Consider the following 15,609-nt stretch of genomic DNA (forward strand, 5'->3'; position numbering starts at 1 on the left):
AACGTTTTTCTTTATTACTCCATTTATCAGATGCTTAAAAACTCTGAAGAATGAAGTTAACTAATTGTCCATTAGATGCCATGGATCTCTCATCTATTTAAGGATGTCTACTTGATGCAGTTCCCCTCATTAGACAGAACTGGGAGCTTTGCTGTTCACTCGCAATGGTATCCTGGCTTCTGCAGCAATGGGCACTTAAGCTCCAGGAAGCCCCGTTTAGAAGGGGGTATTTTAATAGAGCAGTCCACATCCAACCTCGCACTCTTGTCTAAGTACCTGCTGGTGATGATCACTTTGATCCTGCTGCTCTAAGTGGAGTCATTAAAAGAAATGCAACTTTCAGCCAGATTGGGGAAGAGTGAAAACTTCCTTCCTCATCTGAAGGTCAGTTCCACCAAACCCCTACCTGTCCAAATCCACCAATTTCATGAATATGAAGAAATCAGATTATCCTTATTGTTAAAGAGCCCTAACAGATCATGACATTTCTTTTCTTCTCCCAGCAGTTACAAAAACAACAATAACTGAAAACTAACATTTAGTAAATCAATGGTTGTTCCTAATTTTTTTTATAGATACAAGGTGAGATTATAGTATTTCCCAGGACGATTTCAGAATTTGATATAATTAATATTAAATATTATTTTCTTCAGCACCCCCCTCAGACCTCTATATGGCAATAACAGGGTGGAAGGTGGTAAACTGTCAGTATGGTATCATCTTTATTAGAACAAGACAACAGGGAATCAAGTGTGAGCAAAGTGGCAGAGAGGTGGAAGTGCAGATGGAAGATGGACTATTCTCTCCTTATTGAACTAAAGAATAGGAAAGTAAATTGAATGGCAAATTAGTAATTTAAACTTTTTTAAAATATTGATTTCCACGGGTATGTATAAATAAGTTACAGGAATTGCACCGTATCACTTTCTGGGGGATGTATCAAAGAAGAATCTTATATGACATCTGTATTCAGAATTCTAAAATCTATTTGAATAAGATGAAACAAGTATATAGAAAGGATAAAATTAACTAGATATAAAACAAACGTAAGGCACTATAAGCCAGCATAAAGGCAGTCACTGCATTTAATATAACCAACTACAAAAATAATGCATAAAGCTTATATTTATATATAAAAAAAAACACAGTTAAGATATTCAAAAGATACCTATTATTCAGATTAATGTTGTATATGGAATTTTGGACTTGGAATGAACTTTAAAGAAGCAGAAGAGAACAATACATTTTAGGTGAGAAAATGCAATGAAAAAAGCTGAATGACTTCTTTAAGATGCAGAGTCTAGTGCAAACACTCGTCTGGAAAGAATCCTCCCTCTTCAGCTCCTGAAGGACTTTATCACTTTATTACCAACATGGTCTCCATGCCCATCTGTTTTATTTTTCCTTATTTCAATTGTATATTTATAAAATTGCACCCTCCATTTTCAATAGCCTCAGGGCACAAGTACCAATAAAATTCCCATTGATTAAAGTATTAAAATACATGAAAAGAAACAATAGCCAGCAGCAATAATGATTAAACACATCAGTATCAAACAAAACAAAATTGTATTAAAAACACCAGCCTCCTTAAATCTATCCCTTAAAACAGAGCAGGCCATCGTAGAACATAGGAAAAATTGGGTGGATTGTAACTACACACAAAAACCTTATCTATAAAATGCAGCAAAACTTCATATTAATGTTTGACTTAGATTCTGAGGCCTGTCTGTATACGTTTCTTTCCCCTCTGTGTGCTTCTGTTTCTCTTGCTGTCAAATGGGAAAGATATTGCTCATCATGGAACAGTACTGTCTCCTAGGGATATTATGAAAATAATTTTTTTAAAATTCAAATGACTTATAGTAAGTGGATAGGTACAAATATTTGTTGCTCCTAACAATACTTATTCAAGAATGTTTTGAATATTTAATTTCTGATGTCTCATTTTGATAATGTAATTTGTATGTTTAAAAATATCTGTTATAGATGTCAAATTATCATAAATATAGAAATGCTATATAAATAGTTATTATTTTGTTAATATTTATAGCTGAAGAGCATGTTAGAAGTAAAATAATCCTTCTATGATACATTGCAAACTTTACTAAGCACATTTCTAAAGCTCTTACTGAAACAATAGAGAGTGAATCATACACATTTTGGGTTGACTTCAAAAGCAATGAGCAGGTGTCTATATAACCATTTTTCTACCTAAATCAGTAAACACAACTCTCAAGATAAACTTACCTCCCAAGGATAACAACAGTCTTATTTCCTTTTAAGCCTTAATTACCCAGTGAAACTCTACAAGACTATTCTTTATTGGAGTATTCACAAAGTCTGTTTTAAACACTTAGCAGACACTTACAGGCACAAATACACACACAGCATCTGCCATTCTAACTACTGCAGAGGCCCTGTTCTCATTCTTATTTCCTTAGGAAGAGGGGACACCACCGGCCCTTATTCTTTATTGCAAAGATATATTGGGGAAATAATTCACTAAAAATCAGACCAACTATGCCTACTACCTAACAATAATGGTAACAAGAATAATTGATAGAGATGCATTTTTCTGCAAGTTCCATTGAGCTCTTTGGGTATTACTTAACTACTTTCAAGGGAAATGTACTTGGCCTGCCTTGTTATGCCATTTAATTCAGCAATGGGGATAGCATTCATAGTATTTGCTTTTTTCCTAAATGCTAACCAATACTTGAGTTCTTTTTATTATGATTACCTTTACTTATATTATGAATGTATCATTATATATTTCATTCAACAGACAAATATTTACTGGATCCCTTTTAATGAAATGCATTACTGTAGAACAGAACTGATAACAGTCAACAAAAAGAACTCAAGTTTTGGTAGATAAAATAAATGTAGAGACTCAAATATATGAAACATCAGGTGATAAGAGTTATGAAGGAAAATAAAGCAGGACAAGGGAATGGCGAATAATAAAGTTCAGAAAAAAGGAACTCATTTGAGATAAGTTGGTGAGAGCTGGCTTAAGCAGATTATCTGTGAGAAGAGTATTTTGTAAAAAACAAAACACTCTGAGAAGATAGTTTTGTAGGAAAAGGAAACAAAACACTTTTCAGTGCTCTAAACGTATTCTTGAGACTTTTTCAACTAGGAAGATAGACAATGAAATAAGTGAGCAAGGTTCATGATTTCAATGAAATTACTTGCAGTGCATTATTAAGACTTTTTTCTGTTATCATCTGATTTATACTAACAACCTAGTGCAGTACATAGCAGAGATGACACCTTTCATTTTCAGATGAAAAACTCTGGATTCAGTATTTAATTCTGCTGTCTAAACTATTAGTAGAGGGTTGGTAAAGCTCAAAACTAAGTTTATGGACCTGAAGTTTAGTATTTTCCCCCCCAATAAGCCACACAGTCTCTGTTCAGAGGTTACATTCACAGTTGTTAGATTCCTCCCAAATTTAGAAGCCTATATCTTGAAGTATTTGTTTTCAAAGAGTGTTCATAAAATGCATACATGTTCATGCAAATGGTTACACATTCAGATATTTTATGCTCAAAAGCAGGAAAGCAGAGGACCACTGGACATCTCTGGGGATGTAGGGCCTTCAGTAAAAATTCCTACCTCAGAGAGCCACGTGCAGTGATAAAACAACTCCTACAGCATCAGAGGCCCCGCATCCAGATGCCCTGAAACAGACAGAAGAACAAAGAAATGCAAAGTACCGTTAATTCCTCCATTCTACTTTTGTAGTTAGAAAATCCACCGTCAGCAGCCCAGAGAACCACTCCGCAAGTGCAGCAATACCTGTCCTTCCACAGAGTAGTCTCCCTTGCTCAGTCTTTGGTGAAGCAAGGCGTTTCATAGCAAACGTCAAACTGACTATTTGTCCGCACCTGCTTCAACTTGAGGCCTGAATTTCCCGAACTCTGAGCGCATGCGTGCCCACAGGTGCGCACCATGACCTCCAGGTTTCTGTTTTGCACGTAGGTGTGAAGTAGCCTTTGCCATCTCTTTACTGGCTCTACCCTTTATATCTAGTGTAAGAATACATGTGACAGCAGAAGTGGGTTTCGAACACATAGTTTTACCCATCAATATACTTAAGTGCGAAGATTTCCACAAATCAGAAGCTTCTTCATCCCCCAAGAAAATTAAATCAGACATCAACATGTAGTTAATGTGTGTGTGTGTGTCTTTAAAAACCCTTAATAAGGATGTTGTTTACATAACAAGCCTGCTTGCTTCTCTAGGTCTGATTCCTGAGGCCGTGCTCTGAAAGGTGGGGTGAGGGGACTTTTCCTGATGAAATATGCTGCCCTGAACAAATCCACAAAACTCTGGAGAAGATTATACACTCCTGACAGCCCAAATGTGATAAGTATATCAAGATTTAGTGTCCCTTTATTAGTTTCTCATACTAGAGAACACCACAGCTGCCAAATCTGAATCATGACCCTCATTTTTCCTGATATAATCAGTATGAAAATGGCGACAACCTGGATATTGCCTCTGTGTGAGCTCCCAACTAAATAAGGTGAGATCAACCTTATTGTGTCGCTCACTGATTAGGGTTCTGATGAATGCTTCTCCCTTTATTTCCATTCCCCAGGCTGAGATAATGCATATGCTCCTGAATTATGGGGGCCGGCACCTGTCTCTGAATCAGGCCCTTTCTAATAAGTTTGCTGAGAGTTTGGGGGACTCATAGCCTTCAGGGAAAGTTTAATTACTGCCAGAGTCTGCCCTTTCATCCCTTTATTTTCAATAACTTCATACTAAAAAAAAATAAAAAATTCCCAAAGCTGTGCAGTGTGTTTATTGCATTACATTGGACAACGTCTGGGTCCAAAACAGCATACGTCCAGCAGCTCTCAACACAGACTCTACAGTCTCTGCTGAAATGATTTGGAAGAAAAAGAGGCGTTGAACACTAACCACCCCTCCCGCCCCCCCCCCCCCCCAAAAAAAAAAATAACAACAACAACAAAAACCAACCAACTGACAGCTAATCTTTGGCTGTTATCTGAAAAGATTTGGCATGAAGTAAAAAGATAGCCGAACTGGGTCGAGAAAATAATAGGTGGCTCTCCTGTTGTTCAGTTCCCTAAGCAGAGAAGTCTGCTCCCCTGGAAATAAAATGGGGAGAAGGCATCTCTCCCAGAGACCCAGAAAACATAAGAGAACAAAGCAGCTTTTTGTCCATTGCAAGGGCATTGCTTTTCTATAGGGACAGAGCCCTGTCCCTTTCCTGAGCCACAAAAACACTTTTCTCCTCTGGCCATTATAAATGCTGCATTTACTTGGAAAAGACTAGGAAGTAGGGCAGGAAAGACAGGCTTATTGATCGCAGAGGCTATGCCACACATGGGAGGTATATTTTTCACAATTAAGACGAAAGGTTTTTTGCCCTGGTTGGTGTTTTCAGTGGTTAGAGCATTTGTCCATGCACTAAAGGGTCCTGGGTCAAAGGCTTGAACCAGGGTTGTAGGTTTGATCCCCAACCCTGATCAGGTGTGTGAGGGTAGAGCGGCAACCAACTGATGTCTCACATTGATGTTTCTCACTCTCTCTCCTCTTCCCTCTCTTCCACTCTCTCCTAAAAAAACAAAATCAAAACAAACAAAACAAAAGCATACAACTCAATGGAAAAAATATATCCCCTGGTGAGGATTAACAACAAAAAAGACTGAAAGCTTTTAAATCAAGAATCTTAGGACAGCAAACTATATATATATTCAATTCTACACCACTGTTTGTTTTTATGAATAAAGTTTTAATGGAACTAAGTTACTATCATTCCTTACATATAATGTATTACTGTTTTCATACTATAACAGCTGAGTTGAATAATTGAACAAAGGCTATCTGGCCCTCAATACTTAAAAAAAAAATTACTATATGGCCATTTATAGAAAAATGATTGCCAATCATTTTGACCTCTTATATTAAACTTGAGGCCTGGTGCACAAAATTCATGCAGGAGGGAGGGGGGAGAGGGGTGTTGCTCAGCCCAGCCTGCACCCTCTCTAATCTGGGACCCTTCGAGGGACATCCGACTGCCACTGGAATCTGGCCTAAACAGGCAGTCAGACATTCCTTTCACAATCAAAGCCTGCTTGCTCCCAACCACTTGCCGGCCTGCCTGCCTGCCTGCCTGCCTGCCTGCCTGCCTGTCTGATTGCCCCTAACCACTCTGCTGCCAGCCTGATTGATGTCTAACTGCTCCCCTGCTAGCCTGGTTGTCCCTGCCCTCCACTGCTGGTCTGGTCACCCCTAACTTCCCTCCCCTTGCTAGACCTGGTCGCCCCAAACTGCCCTCCCCTGCAGCCCTCATCACCCCCAATTGCCCTCCCCTGCCAACCTGGTCACCCCTAACTGCTCTCCCCTGCTAGACCTGGTCGCCCCCAACTGCCCTTCCCTGTAGTCCTCATCACCCCCAACTGCCCTCCCCTGCAGTCCTTGTCATCCCCAACTGCCCTCCTCTGCTGGCCCCATCACCTCCAACTGTCCTCCCCTGCAGACCTGATCAACCCCAACTGCCCTCCCTTTCAGACCTGGTCCCTCCCAACTACCCTCCCAATTTTTATCTGCTGATTTTATATATTCATGCAAAAAGTTAGTAAGTCCTAATTACAATTGTGTATGCTCTGTTTTTAGGTGCTGGTATGAGAAAGTAAGATGATACTAAGAAACAAGTTATGTGACTGTAGACATATTCCCAGAAAAGTTATAATGACTTATAAATCTTTAAAGTCCCATGTAAACTCTCCGTTAAGGAGAAAGATACCCATTCTGGAATCCAACATAAGAGTACAATATATGCTGGATTTATTAAAATTATAAAAGAAAATTTTAAAGATTTTTATGACATAATAATAGTACCTAACATTCCATGTGAAAATATTAAGATGAGGGGGGGGAAAAAACACCTTTTAGATAGATTGGATTAAGGTACAATAACCTGATTCAGAAAAAAAAAAAATGATGAATACAAAGATGAGAAACAAAAACAGAAATATCATTGACATACTGTTCAGGGAAATAGGCTTTCAAGTTTAACAAATATCACTTCATTTCCAGGCTTTTGTGTTTCTTAACTTTAAAAAACTTCAAATTAATATACAAATAGTACCTATTTTATTATTTTTAATGTCTAATATTAAATTATATCACATCTGTGTGTATATACCTATAAACTGCAACAAATGACTAAATATAATAAAAAGTAATAAGTCATAAATAAATATACAACGATATAGTCACAAATAAGATCAAACATACTAATTATCCAAACAAATATAAGTTATTTAAAATATAGTTATAAAGATACAAAATCTCAAACTGAGGGAAAGGTGAAGGCTAAGAGGAAATATTTTTTTAAAGAAGTGATAGAATGGTTATAAATAAAGTAGATGAATAATATTCATTGGGCAGTATTGAAAAAGATAAGAGTAAAATAGTTACTTTTTAGACAAAGTAAAATCTAAAGCAACTTCTGTTAAAGTGTAATAACAAGATTCTATTCACAATATGTGTGGATTTTATACATAATAACATGATTTTATGTACCACATCACTGAGCCTAGTGAGTTGAGGAGATGAAAATTGGAAATAGGAATAATGAGGCATCCAGAAGTTGTGGAATAGAAATATAAAAAGGATGGACTTCTATTCAGAGAAAGGCCTCCAAAAATCAATTTGAGGTTGCCTTGAGTCTTTGTTAAGTAAGAGGCCATGGCTAAATAGAGTAAAGTACCACAAACCTGGCCACAGAATGTCCAGGAGTAACATGCTTGGTAAAAGAATGAATGATTTTTGTTGAAGACTGAATGAGGCAAGGATGATAGACAAAGTTTGTATTTCACATTGTTTTTGAGTCCTGCTCTGGGCAATGAGGCAATAATGAAAAAAAAATATTATTTTTATAAAGAAGATTATTTTATAACAGAGAAAATATTGACAGAAATGAAGGAATGAAACATATTTATAATTTTGGTTTATAATACCCTTCTGTCAATTATTGTTAGGACAAACATTCAATAAAATTACAGAAGATTTCAAAAGCATTATAAAAAAATTACCCAACTGAAATTTATGTTATACCAAATTCAACAATGCAAAATTCACATTATCTTTACACGTCAAAAAGGTAGAATATATATTGGACAATAAAAAAAATCAGAACAAATTTCAAAATAATGTAATTATATACAGTATACTTTTTGTTAAAACAAATATTTGTAAATATAGCAATAGTATTTTAAATAGCTAATAGGTTAGAGAAGAAATTAAAATGAAAATAAGAAAATAAGTCAAGGTGAATTATAATAAAGCATAGCATATTATTATTTGAGGTAAGTAGCTAAAGCAGTTATTAAAAATGTATATTTTAAAAGTTTACATTACTAAAGAAGAAAATTTTACAGTTAATGAACTAAGTTTTCAACTTGAGAATCTAGAAAAATCAAGACAAACACAAAGTAGAATATAAATTATAAAAATAAAAGAAAAAAATCAATGTAATAGAAAATGGAAAAAGAGTAGAGAAAATGAGCAAATGCCAAATGATTTATATATTAAGAACTTTAATAAAAACCAAGAGTAATGATAAAGGAAAGAAGACGAAAAATAAAAACTTCCAGAATTAGAAATGAAAATGAGGACGTTACTAAAAATCTGACAAGAATAGTATAAGAAAAATTTAATTAGGACCAATAAACCTCATGAGTAAAATTAGTCTCAACAAAAGATTTTCAAGGGACTTCACATCTTAGTTCATCAAAAATTTAATTTTGACAAAGATATCAAGGCAAGTCACTGGGAGAAAAACACTTTTTCAACATAGGATGTTGCAAAAACTGGCTATCTGTATGAAGGAAACAAAAGAATGGGCCCCAGCCCAACCTGCATGACTCAGTGGTTGAGCATTGACGTATGAACCAGGAGGCCACAGTTCCATTCCTGGTCAGGGTACATGCCCAGTTTGCAGACGCGATCCCCAGTGTGGGGTATACAAGAGGCAGCTGATCAATGATTCTCTCTCATCATCCTTTCTTTCTCTCTCTCTCTCTCTCTCTCTCTCTCTCTCTCTCTCTCTCTCTCTCTCTCTCTCTCTCTCTCTCTTCTTCTCTGAAATCAATAAAATGTTTAAAAAAAATAAAAACAATGAATCCCAATCACCTAATAACATACACAAACATTAATTTGACATTGATCATAGATACACCTAAACATAAAAGCTAAAGGTCTGGCATTGAAATTGGGACGCAAAGAACTGTTGGCCCAGAAAGGAACTCATTACAGACTGATTCATTTGCCTTTCAGCGTAACCATTATGGCTTGTTGCAGTTTAGGTTCTTACAAGGCTATTTCTTGGATCACATGATCTCCCACATGTAGAGGAAATAATGAACAACATAAACAGACCCAGAGAAAGAGAACCAGCGATCAGACTCTCAAACCTCAGAGGGAAAGTAAGGGAGAATGGGGGTAAGGGGAAGAGATCAACCAGAGGACTTGTGTGCATACATATGGGCCTAGTCAGTGGCCATGGGCAATGGGGGTTGGGGGGGGCATATCTAGGGAGGGATTGGGATGGGAATGGGGGAATAAGGACAATTATGTGAGACCATAATCAATTAAAAAAAATCTAAAGGTCTGAAGCTTTTTAAACAACATACAGGAAAATATTAGGTAAACTTTACATAGAGAGATGTTTGTTTATTTTTAAATAAGATAAAAAGCACTAAGAACAAAAGGAAAAAGGTGATAAACTAGACTGCATCAAAATGAAACACATCTGCTCATTCAAATAAATCATTAAGAAAATGAAACTGCAAAATACAGACTGAGAAAAAACAGTTCCCTAAAAGTATAAGATGGACTTTTATCAGAATACTAGAAGCTCAGTGAACGAAATTTGTGCAAGAGTAGGCTTTCTTTCCCCCGGCTGCAGGTACTGGCTTCCCTCTGGCACCTGGAACCCGGGCTTTCCTCTGGGTTCTGGCAGACACCTAGGACCTGGGCTTCCCTCCTAGCCCTGGATTTGTCCAGAAGGACATCCAATCTAATTAGCATATTCTGCTTTTATTATTATAGATTATTATAGATTAGAAGCCTGGTGCATGAAATCTGTGCAAAGGGGAGGGGTTCCTCAACCTTGCCTGCACCTTCTCCAGTCCTGTACCACTCAGACATCCATCTCGCAATCCGACCACTGGCTTTTAACTGCTCACCTGTCTGCCTGCCTGATTTCCCCTAACCACTCTGTCTGCCTGCCTGATGCCCCTAACTGCTCTCCCCTGGCAGCCTGATCTCTCCTAACTGCCTCTGCCTCAGCCCCACCACCATGGCTTTGTCTGGAACGACGTCTAGAAGGTTGTCTGGAACATGTCTGGTCTAATTAGCATATTACCCTTTTATTAGTATAGAATATCGATAACTCCTACAAATAAAAAAAAAAGACAAAAATCCAAAAATGCTAAACACTTGTGAATTTCACAAAGACAAAATAATAGCTAACAAGTGCATTTAAAATATATTTTTATTATCAGATATCAAAAAATAGCAAGTTCAAAGTATTAGATATCACTTCACACCCACTAGTATTGGTAAATCTGGGCATCTTGGTACACAATGTTCTTGAGGAAACAGAACAAAGATCCTCATGATTTTTTTGATGGGAGTTACAAAAGTAGCAACCTCTTTGGAAATCAAGGTTTTTATAAAGTTAAAAATAAGCCTGTCTTGTAACACAGCGATTCTACTGTTAGGTGGTTACCCAAGAGAAATGAAAACATATGTCCTGAAAGACTCTATTCCTAGTAGTTCTAAATTGGAAGTGACTTAACTGTCCATCAAGAAATAATGGGGGGAGGGAGAAGCACATAAAATTGTGTCATATCCATACATAGATTACTCTCATTAAATTTACTGTATAAAAAAAGAATTAACTAAACTTAAACACAACTTAATGTAGGAATGCCACATTTTATGTTTAGCTAAAGAAGCTCTACACAAAAGAGTACTTAGTTATATTCTATGCTAATATAAGTCAGAAGAGTGGTTAGGGGTGGGGATTGCCTGAAAAGTGTTCAAGGGAACATCATATATATTTTTGTTTATATTTTATTTTATATATTTTAATTTTTAAAATCATTTTTAAATTTTTTATTGCATTTGACATACAGAATAATTATTTAAAAAATAGTAATGTAAGTAAATTGTGCCTCTGAATATTTGAGATGGTAACTGAGTTATTGTTTAAAAAAATAAAATAAATAAAATAAAATAAAATAAAATAAAATAAAATAAAATGAAATAAAGAGAAGGCTTAGAGATCTCCTGAGCTGACAAAGCCATCTAAGCCATGTAAGCAAAACTTAATCTAGTTCATTACATGAATGTAAGCAAATGTAACTTAGATTATTTCTTGTAGATGTGACTAATAACCTGAAGTGAAATCTTTAAATTTTCTGCCTAAAATGGTTTAAGCTAATTACTTTTAACCAATTTTATCCTGTTTGGAAACTCCACTGCAATAATCCGTCTTTGCAAAGTGTTTTTGGTATTTTTTTTTTTAATTTGATTTGATACTAGAGGCTCATTGCAGAAAGATTCTGGCAAGAATAGGGCTTCCTCCAGCCTATTCCTGCAGGAATAGGACTTCTTATAGCTGGAGCTTCACTCATTTCTCCACTACCTTCCTCCCTCCCTTATTGGCTGCCTCACTCTCTTCTCAACTGCTTCACTCCCTTTTACAGTGCTTGGCTTCCTTCTATGCTGTATTCAGTCTTTGCTCCTTGCCTGCATATGCAAATTAACCACCATTTTATTGGATTAATTTGCATATTTGCTCCTGATCGGCTGGTGGGCATAGCAGAGGGATGGTCTATTTGCATGTTTCTCTTTTATTAGTGTAGACTAGAGGCCTGGTGCACAAATTTGTGCACTGGTGGGGTCCAGCTGGCTCACCCGAGGTCCATCTTGGCCAGGCCCATTGGGGCCAGTGGCCAATTGGGGGCAGGGGCAGCTGGGGCTAGAGGCCAGCCCCAATCATTGTGGGGGGGCCTGCTGGAGGGTGGAGCTGGCCAGGGTGAGGGGCTGTGGGCATTCAGTCATTCTGTCCTTCGGTTGATTTGCATATTATGCTTTTATTATATAGGATTTAGAGAGAGAAAGATTTTTTTCAGAAATCCAAAATATTCAAAGCTATGTAACATATATCTCTTAGGATATTTCAAAAATTTCAAATTATTCAAAAGCATATATATATATATATATATATATATATATATATATATATATATATATATATATATATATGCTTTTGAATAATAAAAATAAAATATATAAAATAATAAAAATAAAAGTGTAATATACTCATTAGGCTGGATATCCTTCCTTCCAGATGACCTTCTGGATGAAGCCATGAAGCAGCAGTGGTGGGGGCCAAGGCCCTTGCATGAATTTTGTGCATTGGGCCTCTAGTGTATACACACACACACACACACACACACACACACACACACCTTGTTTCAAAAATGGACTTAAAAAAATTTTTGGCACTTGTTTCCTCTCTCTCTCCCTTTCTTTCTTTCTTTCTTTCTTTCTTTCTTTCTTTCTTTCTTTCTTTCTTTCTTTCTTTCTTTCTCTCTCTCTCTCTCTCTCTCTCTCTCTCTCTCTCTCTCTATCTCTCTCTCTATCTCTCTCATACATACACACACATACACCCACACATGCACAAACATCAGAAAACATAATATACTGAACACTCCTATGTTCTCCAAGCCAGTTTATATTATTTTAAAATTTTAAAGGGGAACATAAAATGAAAGTCACACATCCTAATAATTTACAGAAGATAAAGTGTATATGTATATAAAAGATTAGATTAAGACTTTGAAGTTTACACATTTTCACATCAAAATGAAACACACAGAGATTATTAAGGTGAAATTGAACTGAATATCAGACTTGAGTTTGTATCTAATAAGTAGGATTTGGCTAAATAGAGATTATAAAGACTTTCTAACAGAATTACTTGGTTAGTTTCTTAAAACAAAAACAAACAAACAAAACAAAAAACTAGGCAAGCCCAGCCAGCATTGCTTAGTGGTTGAGCATCACACCTATAAACCACAAGTTCAATTCCTTGTAGGGGCACATTCCTGGGTTGCAGGTTTGATCCCCAGTGTGGGACATGCAGGAGGCAGCCAATCAATGATTTTCTTTCATCATTGATGTTTTTATCTCTCTCCCTCTCCTTTCTTCTCTGAAATCAATAAAAATACAATTTAAAAAGTAAATAAACTAGGCAAGCCATAGCTGATTTGGTTCAGTGGATAAGAAATTGGCCTGCAGACCCAAGGGTCCTAGGTTTGATTATGGTCAAGGTCACATACATTGGTAGCAGGCTCCTGGTCAGGGTTTGTGCAGGAGACAATCAATGTGTTTCTCACGCATTGATGTTTTTCTCTTTCCCTCTCTCTTCCACTCTCTCTAAAAATCAATAGAAAAATATCCTCAGGAGAGAATTAAAAACAAAACAAAACAAAAAACTAGGCAAGATCATATGCATACCTATCAATAACCCATTCTCTAATTCTCCTGCTTTTGCAATGGTGGGTCAACAGAATCATCTTTTGCTGTGAAAGATGGCACAGTAATTGTGGGCTCTCAATAAGTAACATAAGATGCAATCATGAAGCAGCCTCCAGAACCACTCAGCCAGGAAATGTTGAGATGCATTCTGCACCAGAAAATAGCAGCTGTCTTAAAAATGGTCTCTTATTTATTAGAGAATAGAGCGGGCCATTTTTAAGGCTTACTCCCTGGAAATTTTACCATGTTGTTTGTCATCATGAAAATGTTTGTAGTCTATTCCAGAAAAAAAATGCATGCAACAATGGAAGAAATGTTAAAACTAAGAATCCTGACACTTGCTTTCTTTCTAGTCCCATACCAACAATAAAACTATTGTATAATACTCATCTGGTACTCCTAGGTAATTTCAGCTGAAAGTACGGCTGAAAAACACCAGATAATGCTGAGGACTCAAAACTATTTTTTTTCCATTCTCAATTACTTCTTGAATTACCAGGAACAGCATTCATTTGACGTACATTTAATGGTCCCGAATACTATCAAATTAGTGCAAAAGACACTAATGGATTTATACTATAAAACCTGTAACCCACATATGTCTCACCCGTCTCAGGAAATAGGCACCATGTCACTGCTCAAGTCAAAATCCAAACATTAAACTTTCTTCCACAGTCAACATATCAGGAAATTCTGTAAATTTTACCTATAAAACACATTATAAATGAATCTACTTCTCTTGCTCTTTATTGTTAATTTTCATATCAACACATTTCCTAAAAGCTTTCAGTTGCCTCCTACTTGCCAACTTATTTATTGTGACCAATGTCTATTTTCCATATACCACAAAGAAGGAACTTCTAAATATGCAAATCAAATAATGCTTTAAGCATACAGTAGCTTCCTGTTTTATCCTAAATGGGATAAAATCTAAACTATCAACTCTTGGCTGACAAAACCCATAAAAAATCCTTTCCTCTGTCTCTAACCTCACCTTATAGGACATTCTCCTCATCTCTATATTCCTGCACTAGCCATTTGATTGTGTTTCTTAAATTATTTTTTAAATCTTATGTATCTGTTTATTCCATCACCATTTATCCCCTCTATGCCCTCTTCCACTTCCACCCACCTGCCCTCACCCTGAAGTCACCACTGTTATCCATGTCCATGAGTTTTCTCCTCCAGCCTCAGCTGTCTGCCTGCTCTCTATCTGTGAATCTGTCTCTATTTTTCAAGCTATTTTTCTACCTAAGAGAGATATTATCAGGGTTCACCAATATCTTGTTCTCTGAATCTAATCATGTGAAGATTCACTTCTAAACCCCCCTTATAATTGAGCAGGATGTTTGATAAGATATGTCCAATAAAATATAAGCAGGAATGGCATGTCCCTTTCAGGCTAAGTCAGTGAAAAGACTACATGTGATGCTCTAGTTTCTCTTTTATTGCCTTACCATCTATAATGGCCGTGTGTGTCAAGTGGCACAGACAAAATATGGTGGGATTTCAGTCAGGAGAAGGCTAAGCTTGAGATCCTAACAGGCTATGATGAAGCAGAAAACACGTCAACTCCTGTTGAATAAGCACCTTGAGAAGTAATCTTTTATAAATTAAATAATAGATTATTGTAGATTACAGTAGATGACTAGTAGATTACCTTGGTCTTTGTTTTTATTTTTTTTTTCTTATTCAGTGAATTTAATGATGATGTTTGGAGAAGATAAAACATTGAAAGATTTAGATAATAACAAAAGTCAGGCCAAAACCAGTTTGACTCAGTGGATAGAGTGTCAGTCTGCGGACTGAAGGGTCCCAGGTTCAATTCTGGTCAAGGGCATGTACATTGGTTGCGGGCACATCCCCAGTAGCGGGTGTGCATGAGGCAGCTGGTTGATGTTTCTCTCTCATCGATGTTTCTCGTTCTCTATCCCTCTCCCTTCCTTTCTGTAAAAAAATCAATAAAATGTATATTTTTTAAAAGTCAAAAAAAACATAATTTC

This window comes from Pipistrellus hanaki, assembly GCF_964339955.1.
Source record: "Pipistrellus hanaki genome assembly, chromosome: 6".
Lineage (NCBI taxonomy): Eukaryota > Metazoa > Chordata > Mammalia > Chiroptera > Vespertilionidae > Pipistrellus > Pipistrellus hanaki.